The 18,309-nt window shown below is 34.3% G+C and overlaps 1 long non-coding RNA gene across 1 annotated transcript; it reads right to left on the reverse strand.

Moving 5' to 3' along the window:
- Positions 1–307: 307 nt before the first annotated feature.
- Positions 308–2,648, reverse strand: LOC115238012. The gene is made up of 3 exons (XR_003884420.1): positions 2,445–2,648; positions 1,451–1,587; positions 308–399 (listed from the first exon to the last, which is right to left on the reverse strand). It is a non-coding gene; the product is annotated as an uncharacterized LOC115238012 (long non-coding RNA).
- Between the last annotated feature and the right edge of the window lie 15,661 nt (positions 2,649–18,309).

The raw sequence follows: 18,309 nt of genomic DNA on the forward strand, positions 1-18,309 counted from the left end.
TAATTAATGATCCTGCATATCTCCGCGTTAGTAATTGCGCGAATAGAAGCAACGATGTTAAGATATACGTAGATAATAAAAATTTTTTTTTCAAGACACGGTAAAAAGTTTTTTTCTCAATATTTTTAAAGCATTTCTACTATAAATTCACAAAATATAAAATAAGAGGTAGTTAATTGATTATATTGAAAATAACATATTATAATTTTTTTGTATGGAATGAATAATAAGAAAACATTTATTTTGAACTTCTTGGTTCTTCAAAAATTATTCTTCAGAACTTTTCTCCCCCATTGCCATGAAATCCGGTGGTTTCGAAAAATGTTGCAAATTTATCTCTGATTTGAACATTACTTTTTGTTGGTCTGCTTGTGTTGAACATGCCTGCATCTTCTAGGCCTGTGATTAATGATTCGAAAGTGTGTTATAAAGGTTAATTAATCGAAAATCACAACATTCGAATTATATAACCAAACTTCAAATTAACCGAAAAAAATATATAAAATCGAAAAAAATATATTTGAAATGTATATAAAAAGAGCTTTCCGATCATATATAATTTATTCAAAATGGCTGTTTTGGTTTTGGATACAGAGACGTATAAATGCTCCGGCCATTGATCAATCGATTTACGCACTGTTTGTAGTGAAATTTTGGATGCTTCACGGACAATACTTCGCTTAAGGGACTCCAAATTGGCATGTCTTACAAGCTTTCTTCTCAAGAAGATCCCACAGTTTGTAGTCGAGGGGTTGAAATTGAGGCTTCCAGAGCCTAGTCCTCAACACTGATAAAATCAAGAATGTTGGTTTCCAACTAGCGTTGGATTATTTTAGCTTTGTAAGCTGGCGCGGAATTTTGTTGAAAAATCCATGGATCCCTGATCCTTGATCCTACTTGACTACAAACGGTAGGATCTTCTTGAGGAAAAAGCTTGCAACAAAAGATATGCCAATTTGGAGTCCCTCAAGCAAAGTATTATCCGTGCAGCATCCGAAATTCCGCTACAAACGGTGCGTAAATCGATTGACGAGTGGCCGGAGCGTTTATGTCTCTGCATCCAGAACCAAGGCAGCTATTTTAAATAAATTATATATATGATCATAAAGCTCTTTTTATGTACATTTTAAATATATATATATGTATGTGTGTGTAAACTATATTGTGTTGTCTATTTCATTCACTACGGGCGTGCGAAGTATTGACAGAATTTATGGCGAGACTATGTAATTTTCTGCTGGAAAAGTCTCCGAATGTCTTCGAAGATTTTAAATTTCAGGACTTTTTCAGAGTTTTTTCCAATAGGAAATTATTACTTAATAACCATGCCTATTTTTTCAAAATAAATTAATTAGAAGATAAAATGAGAGTCAAGAATTATCGACTAGATAACTAGATCAATTATGTTACATTTCTATAAGAAGACGTAATGAAGCTAAATTTTTCTTACGGGTTGTATGGGATGTAGAAGTTTGTAACAATGGTATACTTTTATATGCGCTGTTTTTTGCTGAAGTTAAAAGTAGCGAAAAATTATCCTCTTATTGTGCGCTTCCAGCTTTATCATCGGATAAATTACTAACAATTCTGAAAAACAATTATATTCCATGTTAAATGTTATTACAGATATTATATTAGTATAGAAAAAATATAAAAATGTTATGAAATTAAGATTAATCATAATACAGATTTTCGTATTTTTAGATTCCATTACCTATTATCCAATAAAAATAAAAATTGACCAAAGGCTCCGAAATATTAATAATTAAAAACAATAAAATAAGCATCAGGAGCCAGCGCAATGTATAGGGCGCAAAGAAATTTATTAAATGATTAAAACATACAATAAATGCGAACATTTCGATCCTTTTTTTAATCATCTTCAGTGCAAAAATTAATTAAAAATATAAATAACGGTTATGATAAAATAGAAACCGGAAATTGATGGTAAAAAAACGAAAATCGATAATAAATTAGCAGATAAACACGGATGTCCACTAGATCCACCACGTGGTGACGGTGGAAGATCGTATTATAACGAAAATCGATAATAAATTAGCAGATAAACACGGAAAATATATAGAGAAAATACAGCTGTAATTATTGTCATGGATAAAATGCAAATAAACAGATCAACCGAAAACCTTCAAATCGAGAAATTAGATGACGAGCATCAATTTGAAGGTTTTCGGTTGATTTGTTTACCTACGTTTTATCCTTGATAATAATGGCAGCTTTATTTTCTCTATCTTTTTATTTTCCGTGTTTGTCTGCTAATTTATTATCGATTTTCGTTTTCTTATCATCAATTTCCTGTTTGTGACGTTACGTATAAGAGTACATCCAGTTCTATCCGATGGCTGTTTGGCAGCCCTATCGGCTTTAATTCGCGATCTTACACACTGCCATAACAATATAAATTAAATAAACTATAAAGTTCTTACCTCACACACTGTTGCTCTACCGTTGTTCGGCGCGACTCTAATCTCTAATCTCGTTCTCTTCCGCGCTCCTCTTGTCCTTTTCTCCCATGGCACTCATTCGTGAATACAAGATCGCGCGTGCGAATTAATTACTTCGCATGACACCTTCAACATTAATCGCGACGCGTACTATATTATACGTGCGACGGAAGAATAACACGAAGAAAATACAATATCTTTCGAACTATATGCAATCCGTTCGAGCGGTACGTCGTCTCGCGTGCGAATATCGGTTGGTGGAAAGTCAACGATTGCGCGACCAACTTTGCGCGTCACACTTGATATATTTCTACAGCGCTTGTTTACACTTTGTATAACAAATAAAATACACGTTGGTTCGTGCCTCCTCCCACCTTAAATCCCCCCCTCGCTTCACTCGAAAGCGAATATCGGTTGGTGGAAAGTCAACGATTGCGCGACCAACTTTGCGCGTCACACTTGATATATTTCTACAGCGCTTGTTTACACTTTGTATAACAAATAAAATACACGCGCATTGTAGGACGATTACAATTGCGTATTGCACAATATGTATAAAAAAATATACGAGTTAAAAATTAAAGATAAATATCCACGAACCATAATATTTGAAAATATGACCATCGCTTTATCAATCTATCCATGCGATAAATTTTGATCGATTAAATCCTACGAAATACGCATTTTATTAATAAAGCATCAATATATATCATGAGTTTTTATTCGTTTTCGGATCACTCGATTTTCGCATATTACTCCGCGATTACTATCAACATTCAAAAATAGTGAAGAAATTACATTTAAATTGATGGAAAATGCAAAACGCGATAAGAGATAACCTCGAATTTAAATGCATTGTTAGTAAAAAAAAAAAATATTGCTTGTCAAGCAATAATACAAAACAATATGCGACACAATAATTGATAACTTTAATCCTTGATATAACTTTGATATTCGTACTTAAAATAAGTACACATATTATATGTAATCGCGCCAAATGTCTACTTCTCGCAATAAATGATCGTCATCTCGATACAAATTGTTAATCATAAAAGTTGATTAATTGCGTGGATTGATATAATTGCTAGCTATTTATTATTATTAATTGCTAGTTGGTTATGATAAGAATACCAGTGTGTTTATTATACACGCCTTATTATATACAAACAGTAAGCGTCTCCGAAGATCTCTTATCAAAGTTTACATCATCGCTGCGAAATATTGAGTGTACCATAAAATAAATACGCGCTGCATATTTTATGTTCTTTGAACTTTAACTTTGATGGATGAACTATTATCTCACATTAAGTTTAACGATTTAAAGAATAAAATTTACTTCTTTTTATTTTGATTTGAAAAAATACCGTATCAGATAATAAATATTTTTGTATGTTATTATTACGTTCTTTCTCTCTTCTAAATTTTACGTCTCGAAAGAAATAAAAGTATGTGATTTAATATACACAAATTAAGAAAAAATAAGATTAAATGAAAATACATTGCAAATCAATGTGTGGTGACTCATTCCGTCAATTAAAAAAAAATGATTTGTTCTTTTCAAAATGTAAAAAACTAGATAAAAGATGAATTCAAGATAATAATAAATATTGAATATACCATAAAATATAAATTTGTAAAAGATGATAATAATAATAAATTAATTTTTATTTTTTATGATCGAGACAAACATAAATTTTATTCTTCAAATTTCTATTTAATATTAAATTTAGCAATTCTTTTTATAATTAAATAATTAATTATGATAAATTCTACGCGATGCTGTTCGGTTATATAACTCAAATGTTGTGATTTTTGATTAATTAATCTTCATTACACACTTTCGAATTGTTAATCGTGGTAATTGATCGCGCGAACTGATTAATCATCAACTATCCATTATAAATAAAATAATTTGAACATTAACAATGTATAATAATATGGCACAATTTTCGGCACTGCTTGCCGGCTCAAGGTCTCGCTGCGAGGATGACAACAAAAAAACTACAAATTATTAAAGAGTATTGTACGGTGATTTTATGTACGCACATGAACACACATTCTGTATAATTAATATTGAGATGTCGATTAATAATATAATAACCGGAATCGATCAAGAGTATGAGAATATATCGTATACCGTTTATTGCGCATGTGGCGAACTGAATATGCAATCGTTAACGTATAATACAATGTCAACACGAAAATATAGTTTGATTTTAGGATCCTCGCAAATGTACATTAAATAAACGACGATTACAATGCATGGCAACGTTCTTTATATCGCTGCTATTAATATTGTATGTGCAAGTGTTGACTATTTCTCCTTACCGGAGCGGCGCGTTTGACTGGGGACTGGTTTTCAAGCGGGCAACATCATCCGCACAAACAAACCTAGAAACTATCGCCAACTAAATGCAAGGCTTGCCAAGCAAATACGCTCACAGTAACTTAACGTGTGCACACATACCCACGTTACATTCTGCCCTTCCTTCCTTCTTTCCCCCCCCCCCTTCCATTACCGTCCATAAACAGTTCTGGAAACTTTAATTAAAACCCCCCAGATATAGGTAATTAACTCACTTGGCTTGCTGCGGGACACTCGTGTGTCTCGGTAATCATACTACTCTCGTGTGTTTCCGATATTTTAATTATTAATTAAGTAGCGACGACTCGCCAATCCGCCGGCTTTACGGTCCTCTGTATCGCATCCGCCTTAGTTTTGTACCTGCCGGGTTTTATCGAATGCGCGTTTAAACATCTAGCCACCCTCAATTCGACTCGGATTAAACATTAGTGCTGGCTTCCGCTCGCGAGGTTGCTTTCACGAGGTAACAAACACGTGCCGACATTAACTTTCCAAGAGAAGACGAAGAGAGATCACTTCGCGCCAGAGAAGACGACGAGGAGATCGTTTTCCGCGAACGATGGCTGTTACCAACGTTGCGGCGGAATGCGCAAAGGAATGGTAAATTGGATTACGGTGGTAACTGAAGCGTGAGCACTTTATTTGGTATAAATACGTCTTCCCGGTAAGTGTTTCCTACTATCTGTCGCTTGTGCGCTGAAAGAAATTCGCTGCCATCTCGGATGTCATCAAGTATCGCCATTTTTTGCTTTCGGTAAACAAAGTTTAATTTCGACATGTAATGCGTATCAATTGAAATATATAATCTATATCGATTCGCAGAAAAACGAAGTGTTCATTAAAATGTGTTGTTAATATCACATGAAATTCCTGATTGAACGTTGCTGATAATTAATGTAACATTGATCTTTAAAAAGAGATGTTTAATCTTAAATGTGATTAACAATAATACTGTAAGTCTTTTTACAGAAATTACCTGTTCTCGACAGCTCTTTAACCGACAGTTTGCGCGATGGGAAAACATCTCTTTGAAAAAGGTAGACGTCAACATGATGGCTCTTCCTCCATGAAATTGCATAAAACTAGAATTGCTTTTGATAATTTAACATAATTAAAGTCTTTGCAATGTGTAGCTTTTGCATTTATAACATTTGAGGAAAATTTATACAACGTAAATCATGAGAGTTCTTCAAAAAATATACGAATTAAAAAAAGCGCTGCTTTTTAACGATTAGAATTTATATTATTATACTTTTTGCACAATAATCAGTAATTTAGTTTAATTAATGTCGTTATATTACAATTTATTTATATTACAGAGTTAATCAGAGAAAATACAAAACAAATAGAAGAAGAGAACATAGAGAATTATATATAACTTTCTCTGTATAGTATACAGTAATAGAGTGGCATTAATTAGTATAAATTAACAAAAAAATTTGCAAAAAGTATAATAAATATAAATTGTAATAAATTATTATGAAATTGATCTTATTCATTGTCTAGATTCTTAATATAACTGTCTAACTTAATATATAATAAACATTAAGCTTACTTACTGAGAAACGTTAGATCGCTCAATACGTATTAAGCCTGCTTCGAAAGTTAATAAGCAGTTTAGGTCTTAGGGGGCCAAACAACTTGGTCAGAAAATCCAATTTGCGTGCAAGAAATTGTTTCTGCTTCCAGAAGCGTAAATCATTTAGCACAATATGAGTAGATAGTCGATATTTTACTATGTCTTTGTCATAAATTTTTATTTTTTATAATTTATCCATTCATAAAAAAGACATGTAAAGTAGATTAATCAAAAATATCGAAATTTATTATTATTTCTTCTCCGCGATGCCAATTAGTTATTTTGCTGTTATTACTTCATGAACAGCTGTTGTCATCGATATCGCATATTTTAACAGTTCAGAGAGATTTAATATTAATGTGAGTGATTTCATCCGTTTAATATATGCGAATTGAATGAACTGTTTTTGAAAAACGAAATTGAAATACTCCTCTCGAACAAAATGTTAAATAGCTGTTATTACAAAGATTGCATATTTTGACAGCTTAAATGTTCAAGAGTTCAGTAGTGTGTAATTTTGTGATTTTATTTATTGGATATATATATAAATCTTATATTAATTATTTTATTATATTAAATAGCTGAGATTGCATATTTTGACAGCTTAAATGTTCAAGAGTTCAGTAGTGTGTAATTTTGTGATTTTATTTATTGGATATATATAATATATATATATTAATTATTTTATTATATTTTTATGTATCTTTGAAGCAAAAAAAATTGTAACATGCTTATTTTTGAGGCTCATGTACTCCAAGGTAACCTCCGTCTTTATATATATGAGGTAGAATATAGTCTGACTAATAACTGTCTTTACTACTCGCCTAATATATTTATATTTCTAAAAATATAATTTTAAAAAATTATATGTATATATTTTTATATATTGTTTTTTTAATTATATTCTCAGATGTTTTAATATATTAAACAAGTATTAGTTAATTAATTATTAAGCAAGTAAAAAAAGGCAGTTATTGGTCAGACTATATTATTACCTCTTTCATTTCTTATGTAAAGTGTTCTTAAATTTCCAGATGTTCTTTTAATAATATATTTTCTGGCCAATTTAAAGTCAATTTTTTCTTAACAAAAATGTCAAGAAGAGTCATCATTTTTTGCAAGTTTCCAATTTTTTCCATCGTATATCTTTGTGATTGAACAAATTAAATTTCAATTAAAATAAACTACACTTGAAATTAATTGAAGAATGTAGTTTTGTCAACCTGTTAATTCTACAAAGTATAGTTTGCGAAAAGCCCTTCTTTTTCAATAACTTCTAACTATCGATGCCTCAATATTTTCACTAAGGAAATTGACCAGACAATCTATTATTAAAAGAATAAAAGGTGATTGTAAAACATTTCGTGTGCGTGTATATATTAATAATTAAAAATGTACTATTTGTTTTCTTTCTTTGTGACGTGCACAAATCTTATTCCGCTCGCTCTCTGTATCTTAAAAAAATAAACATCTCTAATTTCCAACGACCCCGAAACGTAACCGCTTGATAATTTTTTGCTGTGTCTCGCCTGGGGCAAGAATTTTTCTCAATTTTCCGTAACGATCGAAAGATTACAAGGAATTTTGCGCCCGCAAAATCTCTCTCTACGGCAGCGACGGACACAAGATCTCGACGACCAATAGTTTATCGCCGTTTGCGCGGGAAATGTCGCCCATCGATCATTCGTTGCGGGATAAGAACGGGATGGATTTATACGGAACTGCATCTCGCGCGCACGACGATGTTTTTCATTTCTCGTTTCGTAGGAATAATAACATATTTTTCCGATCGCGCGAGATTACGATTCATGAAACGAAATTCATTCATGAATGAACGACGTTACGCGTTATAAAACGACTGTCCGTTATTTCCCGTATGTTTCGCGTCCTTTTCATAAATTTTTCGACCGACCAACCACGCTTGTTTCGTCCAAAAAATCATGTACTCCAAGGTAACCTCCGTCTTTATATATATGAGGTAGAATATAGTCTGACTAATAACTGTCTTTACTACTCGCCTAATATATTTATATTTCTAAAAATATAATTTTAAAAAATTATATGTATATATTTTTATATATTGTTTTTTTAATTATATTCTCAGATATTTTAATATATTAAACTAGTATTAGTTAATTAATTATTAAGCAAGTAAAAAAAGACAGTTATTGGTCAGACTATGTTAGTTGTGCTCATTTTTTTCAATTGGGATTTATTAAATATTGTATGGCGTAAACAAATAAATAGCGTATATGTAATGCACACTTTATAATATTCTAGTATTTTAAAAAGAAGAATTAGAGTACATTTTAAAAGCGTATCCATGTGTGAAAATTTTTTCAACATATATGATTATACGATGTATTTCTCTTGCTTATGTAAAATATATTATTAATAATTAGCTGTTAATTTAAATTGGAAAAGAAACAAAGATGTATTTACAAAGAGTCAGCTGTAACAAAGGATTACATGATATTTCTATCATTTTAAGTATCTTAAAACAAGACGAGAAATTATCTGTTCAGAAATTAATTAGAAATAATATTCTTAAATTAATTAATTTATAAAATTTGTCAAAGAAGATTAGCCAACATCTTTATGAAAAATATTATAAACTATACATATATATACACACCCGCATGATAGTATAATATATATTTTTTTACTCGATCACGATACGTTAATTAGCGCTAACTTTTAAACATGCGTGACCTGTATTCTTGATAGCACTTTGCCGAGAATTTTCATAATGGAAATTATTGTCTAATGAACGCAAAGTGCTGCAGGAAGCTCGAAGATGTAGGTAAAGGTTTATGCTAGACAAACGTTCGTTCATCCGCCCGTACTCGTGCTAGAAATGCCTACACTACTGCAAACGAATTCCTTCATCAGTAATCCAGGTCGCTGCGTATACTATTCGCGAATTCGTTAGACAACGTTCTGTCAAATAGATATCAATTTGATAATGGATAATAATATAATCTTTATTTGTGTGTGTAAAATAATAATAATGTAAAATAATTATAACAATTGTATAATTACAGAATCATCAAAATCTTTGAATTGATATTTATGCTAAAAATGAAGTATTTGTGTGTATCAACTTTCAAATATACATGAAAAGTTGCAAGCGCTTTATTTAACTTCTCTCGTTTATATAATCGCTTTTTTAATCACAGTACACATTACATAGCATATATATGCATCTCAATGCGAGACTCGAGAGCTTGTAATAGGACGTTGGATATAGCGTTAAAGTGATAATGCGGATTGGAGTATAAAGTGAGGAGTGCCGCACACATAGACGCGAAGCGAAATTATCAAATTTGCATTCGATTTCCGGCATAGCGGCTACACCCTCGTCCCGATTGACAAACAAGAGTGCCCATGTTGCTTAATACAAGCGCCGGCGTGCTGTTTAAATTACAGGCCGCGCGTAAATGGATCGCCGGCGGAGGTTATACATGGAAGCGCGATGTCGCGTGTTTGGCCAGCTGTAGGTACGTCAAACTGGCAAAGCGACACGTGCTCGCGACACCTTGCTCGTGACGTTTGTTGCTTCTTAGTAAGCTTACGGAATAATGTCGAGAAAGAGAGAGAGAGAGAGAGAGAGAGAGAGAGATTCAACAAAGGATATAGTTTCGCTATACATCTCTTATACTACTCTTATGCGATAACACATGTATATAGAGTTTGAAAAAAATGGCGTCAATTTCCCCTATTTGCGTTAAATTGTTTGAGAGAAAGCTAAGTGACAATATGTTTTTATTTAAATATAAATACTTTTGCACTTATAGCTCAATCTTTTATGCAATACGCTAGCTTTTTCATATGCTTATCCATATGTATATTATAAAAAAATATTAAAACATTGCTACGTATAAAAATATAATTATAATATAACATTATAATATAATAATATTACATGATTGTGCATACTAATTAGCTTATCTGCGACGCGATATTTACTGCTAACAAAATGCAACGTTAAATACTTGTAAACAAGCAGCAAACATATTGCTCGAAACTAATCAGCAATTTATAAACGCTTACGTGGCGTTATAATTAATTATCGTGTTCTTTTTTTGGTAATTATAAAAAATTGATATCAATATGTAACATAATATTTAACTTACTGTTAGATGTTTCGAAATAATAATAATAATCGGAATAATCTCGCGTGCGTTTGTAAATAGCAATTTAAAGGCAATATGCCACAAACTGAATCTAAACGAACTTTATTGAAAAATTCTGTTTCTTCTGATTGGAAAGGTTCTAGTAGCAATCATCGAGCTCACCGATCTGTATGTCTCGGATCGAGCGGTATCGAGCAGATACATTCGTTTTGCGCTCGTTGCTAGCTTTGAGCCCTCGTTTCTCGCTTTGAGCGCTCTTAATCCGCAAACTCTGTACGTTCGGTACGATTTAGATTATTTCGGAAAAAGACTGTTCGGTATCAACGAAAACAAAAAAACTGCGTGAGTCTTTAATGCGCGATGTGTATTGTGTAAGTCTCTCAGAAAATACACAATCACAAATCATATCTTGATCGCATGATGTAAAAGCGACACATTTATCTCGAACACGAGATGTAGGATCGATTTCACAGATATAGAGAATCTGTAAATAAAATCTTCATCTATCGGATAGCTATCTCGTGTTGTGTGCCGGGAGATAACGATCGAGAAAAATGCAACGCATAGATATTTTCATCAGTGTGCAACTACATATATACGAACCTTAGCATGACGCTCATCCCGCGTCTGACATGAGTGCATTTATCTCAGTAAATTCCTTTGTACCTTTGAAGAGGGCAGCTTGGACCATTTCGGAAGAGGGCTTTACCAACGTAACCGAATAAACCACAACGACACCACAAAGCTAATCGCGGTTGTACGTGACCGTGCAATAAAGAACATCAACCGAGTGCTATAGCGTTTTCGCCAACTTTATCCATCACAGAAGAATGGATCTTATCCATAATACAGGGGTTTCACGCTAAATTTTCTCTTTTCGATTCATCTCGGAAGAAGTGTCCAATCCAACAGCTATCAAGCAAACATACAATAACATTAGAAAAGGAAAGTTAAAAGAAAAAATCTGACAGATTAATATATACAGGGTGTAACCGAGCGCCCGTATCACCCATTTAAAAACTAGGGAAGTGATCGGATGAAAAAATGTTTCAGACAAAAGTTGCATGGTTTAAAGGGGACCACATGATAAAAATATGGATTTGACCTTAAGTGACCTTTTCAAGGCCAGGTCAATGTGATCAATATTTTCTTAAATAGAACCCCTTATTTTTTATTGCATATTCTTGTAGCCCTTGTCTAGACGTTTTCAAAACACTATAATAAAGTATTTTTTCATTAAGTATTTTTTGAGTTATTTTATATCTTAATCTGACATATTTTGATATTTTTCATCCGATCACTTCCCTAGTTTTTAAATGGGTGATACGGGCGCTCTGTTACACCCTGTATATCGAAAATTGCCTTGTCAAAATTAAAGATACGATATATACTATCATTGTATCTGCAAATTATATATCAATTTGTCCAGACAATAATGTAAGCAACAAAATAACGCATGGTATGTATATATTACATAACGTTTCGCCACTATGATAAACATACCACCCTAACCGCAGTTTCCTGAAAAGTGAGCGCACGCTGGTAATCATGTTGCGAACACCGTAATTTACAGAGTTGAACGAAGCCAACAAAATTATGGTTGTTCACAGGAACGGAAACTCTAAAACGGGGTTAGTCCAACGGGCTCGTTAAAAGTCGTATTTCACGCTACGTCGCATCACAGAAATGCTGATATCTCCTCATGCGTTCTGTTTAGAGAACTTGCTATTGCTATATCTATGCTGTTTTATTTCAATCCTTATTACAACAATAGCGATGTAAAAAGAAAAATATATACATATGTATATATATATGCTGGTTCCGTCGCGCATCGTTGGAAAATAATAACGATACGGAACAACTTGCTCTCGTTCCTGAATTTTTTTTCAATATTATAACAACATTGATAATTTAAATTCTTGAAAATATATTTGTATAACTTTACAATATAATATGCACGATTTTTGCCATTGACGTGAGAATCGTAGCAAAATATTTTTGAATCCCAAAACGGATCTCCTTTGCCTTGAATGAGGCTTAATATATCTTGAATTCCCCTTGAATGTTCAAGTCTTCGTTTTAACGACAATTTGTACCGAAGTTCGTTAGTAAAAGAAAAAATTAACGTACTTCCTCCTTCTCTTCCCAAAAAAAAAAAAAAAAGAGATTGCTTCTAGGTCGAAATCTCTACGTTGAGACAAATTACGCGCGATAGTAGATGCACCTTGAAGAAAGTCTCGTGGTAATTAACCCCCAACTACTTCTATAAATCAAGACGGGATGACTGGACCTTAATGACGGTTGCAAATAGTTTTTACAAAATTGCCCTGCATCTTTTTCATTTATTGTCTAGCTGTTTTATTTATCATCTCTATTGTATAGTCAAAATACATACATCTGAGTGTGAATAATATGTTACTACATATCGTATATCTTTTTCTGCGTCTCTCTCTCCTTTTTTCTCTCTCTTTCTGCGACGAATGAAAAATAATCACAATGCACAGCGCGCGATATGCCACGATTAGAATAAGATCACGCGCGCATTTTCTCCAACTTTGTTGCGAGATAACTTTTATTTCACGGTACAACGGCTCTCATCTCGATTATCATCGCATATCCCCTTCACTCTCTCCCGCTTGGTTCACTTATTTCTCATAGCGTTTCCGTCACGTCTCACGCGTAGCAGCTTTTCGCTGCTTCCCTTTTGCTGATGCTAGCGGCTCCTCTATTATCCTCCGCAACGACGATCGCCAACGGCACCTTTTGTCTTGACTTTTATATACCGTCATTTTTCAAGCTTACACTTTAATAACGCCGCGCAATTCGAAAGTACCTTCCGGTGAGCATTTTCCGCGTGCGAATGAGTCTCTCCGTTTGAGGCGGAGAGGTCGTCAAAAGAAGTTGCGTTGTTTCGTGACATAATAACGCCACGGGACGTCGAATACGATGCAGTTATACACTTGACATAATAAGAAAAAATACAGCTTGCGTCAGTTTACGTGCGAATGAATTCTTGTAATGCGACGCTTAGAATACGCGAAGATTGTCACGAGTTATAATTTTGCGCAGAATAGTTTTTATTTCGAGGAGCAGTCGAGAGAGAGAGAGAGACAATTTTTGCGAAGTTGTTGTAAAGAATTCTCCTCTTTAACTCGATAGTACTTATGTTAGATGAGGAATATCAAAACATTCCGTGAATGTATCTCAGATAAATTTCTTTAACTTGGACTCGAATCGGCAAAGCGATAGTTTAACGCATTTAATATATATGCTATTTTATAAACAAACAATATATACGCAAATCAGGTCTGTGTTTTATCCGCGCAAGTGGTTTCTTCGCGAAAAACGGCTTATGTTTTACAGACGCGTTCGCGCACGTGCGCGCGTTTCTGCGAATAAACTTAATTCGCGTCACGGACGGCTTATACAGAAACCGCATGGTCGTAGCGTAGGAATGGAGGTCGGTCGAGAGAGTGTCGGAAAATAGTTTCGAACTTCCTTGAATAAGGTCGTCTGATAAACGACGCGAACGTATCTTGTTCGCAGACGTTAGCCGATCACAGGTCGTCGGCAATAAAAGCAATTAAAATAGCTAAAACGGCACAATCACGAGGACGTTCGCGAACGATGGATAGCCAGCGTGGATCCGATAATAATATATAGATCTTGACCGAGTAGCGCACATTGCCAGTCGCGATAATATCTCAGCTAATTGCTGATTATCCGCACATCGTCAGCTGCTCGTCTCCCCACAAAAGCCTCCGTCTCTTCTCTTATCTCAGATCTAGATTGCTTTATTGTCATTATTGATTTTGTAAGATCATCCTGCCATGTCGACCGTGAATTCAATCTAGATAACGTGAGATAAATCGATCGATTATCTCGTTAAATTGAGTTGGCGATCGGGCAAGAGAGAATGAAATTTATTTATCAATCATGCGTCATGAACGAATAAAGATGTGTCTTACAAAGATAAGTGAAATATTTTTCCGTGAGAGCTCATGTTTTGCGCGGCTATTTGAAAATACACAACGTTTTATTGATGAATGCGCACATAGATACCTATCTATATATAGATATGTGAATATGAGTCGAGGAGATATGGAAATTGGAAAATTTGAATATTGTAATCCGTTACACAAGCCAGTCATGTTACTACTACATTATCTTGGACGTACATATCTAAGTTTCATAATGTATAGAGCGAGTTCTCTTCTAAAAGCGATGGTCTTTGGATCGATGTCGGATTACACAGCGAGTTAAGAAGCATGTTTTCAAGAATGTATATTGATATGAATCGTAATACATCAAACATATTAAGGATTAATGAATATCTCGAATATCGTGCATGATTGATATTGATATTTTACAATTGCAAATGTTTTACAATTGCAAATATTTTACAATTGCAAATATATATCTTTGCAAGGAAAACTATATACATATTATAATTATATAACACACGCACGTAAAAATCATACGCACTGACATTTTCCACGTAAATATTCAGATGTAAAGAGCGGATCAAGTATAATTGCACCGTCGTTTGCGGTCAGACAAATGTTAACGATCGAGTAGCACTCGGAGGGACTTTGCATCGATCGTTACGCCTTTGGAACGGTCGTCTTAAGAGCGGACTTCGCGAGCCCTATTAGAATATTCCAGAGATAAGACTCCCAATGACCGTCATTAAATCCCCAAGGCAGGAAGCCGGACGCAGGAAGTCACTACCGCAACTCGGCCGATCGCGTCGATATCAAATCGACCGTCGACGAAAATCGCGAGTTCGCCGAGGCGAAGGGAAACGTCAAAAGGAAATGCGGAGGTTCTTCATGCGCGAGAACGTCCGATCGCTGGAGAGTGTTAGAACGTTGGAAACGCCGCGTTTGAGAGCCCACAGACATGTGTGTGAACCGAAGTATCCGCGAATTAGGGATCGCAATCGCCATCGGGTCAGGAAACGAGAAGCCGGAAGCTGCAGGGCTTGGCCGCACTTGGTTACTCCGAAAGGTTTTTGGCGAATTCGTGTGAGATAGGATGATCCTAATAGCGTGAGTAAAGAGGAAGTCTTTGAAACTCGGCGCGTTACCACGGGCAATAAATCAAACGCTTTCTTATTCCTATCCCGAGGCGACGTGCCATACACAAGAGGTCTTTTTGTACATAGAACCGAAACGTCCATAGAACCGTCCCCTTCTGCGGTCTGAAACGCTACGTTCCACTTCCCAACTATCTCCTTGCAGATTCTCGTAGCGCCAATAATTATATGAGATTTAAGCTCGATGCAATTCAACGTACTTACGCGTAGGATTGATAGTAATTGATGAAAATGGTACGGATCGAACAGCTATATTAACGATAATGTTTAAAATGAGAGAACAAATATTTTCAAATTTTATTTTAACAAAGAAATATGGCTTATTGTTATGTTGAACATAATAATATTTGATGTGCTTATTCTGTAATTATATATTCATTCAAACATTATGATTATAATATAAATATACGAAATGCAATGGAAAAAGGTAGACATTTCTTCTATAACAGAAACGATTTACAAATAGAGATAATTATATGCGGGCAAGAGAGCACGTATTTACAATTGTATACACGTATATCTACCATATGCGGATATCAGTTTTATGTATTAAATCGCATCGCCGCTTGCACTACATTGGAAAGGGATACAATTATTCCCTTGTGACTGGCAGAGCAATATTCATAATGTAATAATTGTGACTGCCATACACACACATACACATACACACATTACGAATTAGCTTATGCTGCATAGAATATCACGCTTAGCGATCTGGCCTCAAATAAATGAGGAATTAATGAGAAAATGGTACAAGTGATAAGTGTAAATGCGCTGCTTCTCATTAATTGAATAATTAACAAATCTTTAGAAATATCAATTTTAAGAGCATAGCCCACTGTATCAATAATATTGAAAGATATCCGCATTTGTGTTCCATCAAATATTTTTATTAATATCAATCTTTAACATTTTGTGATTTTTGCATAAATCGTATAAAAATGACGATACTCTTATAATTCGTATTGGAAGAGATTTTCGTTCACGTCGATGACTTGCAAGAAACGTGAATAAACGTCGCCATAAAGAATGTCATAGAGATCCGATGCTTTGGTCCCACGAGCGCTGACGCAGAGATGAAAAGTTGACACTAAAAGACGGCGATTAAAATTACCTGCCGGCATTGAAATTTATTCTAACCGGTTACGCACTAATCCCAGACATTGAAGAATAATTGAGAGAAAATAGAACAGTCTACGAGCGACATTATGACGTAGTTTCTTAGCGGATACGGACGCTATTTTGACAAGCAATTTACGAGAGAAAGGACAACAGGCAAAGTAAATTTACTAAAGAAAATATTTGCGCAAGATAATTTTGTATAAATTGGTGATTACGTTATAATGTAATTTTTCTTTTTTTTCTAGAAAAGAGCGACGATGTAAGCCGGAAATATTGAAAATACACTGCATACATTCTCGCTTTGCAATGATAAACTATCACAATCTGAAGATATTAACAAATAAAATTTATAGTATAAGAATTTTTATTTATATTGTAATAGAATTGATGTGTGGGGGGGGAGGGGCGCTGTAAATAACAGCAATCATTACACTTCTAATCGTTACACTTGGGTTACCCATATAAAAAAGTTGGGGTAAAAGAAATGTATTTCTCTCGCAATAGATTTGTCGTCGCCGTTCCAATCATTCTTCTCTGTCTGGAAAGCAGCGCGAAGAGAAATTTTAGGAATTCCGACATTGGTTTTAGCTTCGGTTAAAAGAACTGTTTCCGTCTTGCCGATTGGATTGTTCATCGATTCCTATTGACCAGCGGAATTTAATTATAAGTAGAGAATTTCGGATGCAGATGAGAGCTCAGCAGAAAGTTTTATGCTACCGTATTCGCTTTAATCTCTACCATTGTTCATTCTGTCTTTCTGCTTGACCGCTTATCCGTTTGTTACGATCAATAGACAATACATTACTATTAAACTGCTCTATACAATTCGATAACTCGCTATTTCTTCTTAGTTAAGGATTGCAAGAAACATCAAAATATTGAAAATACAGAACTACACTTATCTTAGATATTTTTTGGTAAAATATATTTAAATTCTATAAGAAAATTCCTGAAATATTAAAATATAATCAAAATATCAAATGTGTGCGTAAATACAATGTGCTGCGTAATCGAGCAACCGTAGGTCTCTTTACACCGTCTATTAGTTTGACATAAATCTCTTTTTTCCGTTAAAAGAGGCGTCTAAAATCTGTTGTTGATTCTGCAGCGTAGCATATTTTCTAGAGGCAAGAGCATCTTGATGTAGATGCGCGGCACAAGTTCCATGATCGCGATAGAAATATTCATAAGTTACGAAAAGCCATCGGCCAAACGATCGATCGTGGACTAGCGATTTATACGTCGTTATAAAAGTTTATATCTTACCTCGTCGTCGCGATAAATTCTTCGATAACTTTGACGAAGCCGGCTTATGGTCGCTGCGTCGCATGCATCGTACCATCTCCTCTTCCAACCATCGTCTACAGTCTACAGTCCAAGTTTTCTGCCGCGCCCATCATATTTTATAAACATTCTTTTAAGTGGATCTGAAAGGCGCCATTAAGGGTAAGAGGTTAAAAACATGGGTAAAAAGAAAGAGATAGAGAGAGAGAAATGCAAGATAGTATGGGGTCATATCTCAGATCAATATACTTCTGTGTTTAATG

This window comes from Formica exsecta, unplaced genomic scaffold (assembly GCF_003651465.1).
Source record: "Formica exsecta isolate Colony F162 unplaced genomic scaffold, ASM365146v1 scaffold318, whole genome shotgun sequence".
Lineage (NCBI taxonomy): Eukaryota > Metazoa > Arthropoda > Insecta > Hymenoptera > Formicidae > Formica > Formica exsecta.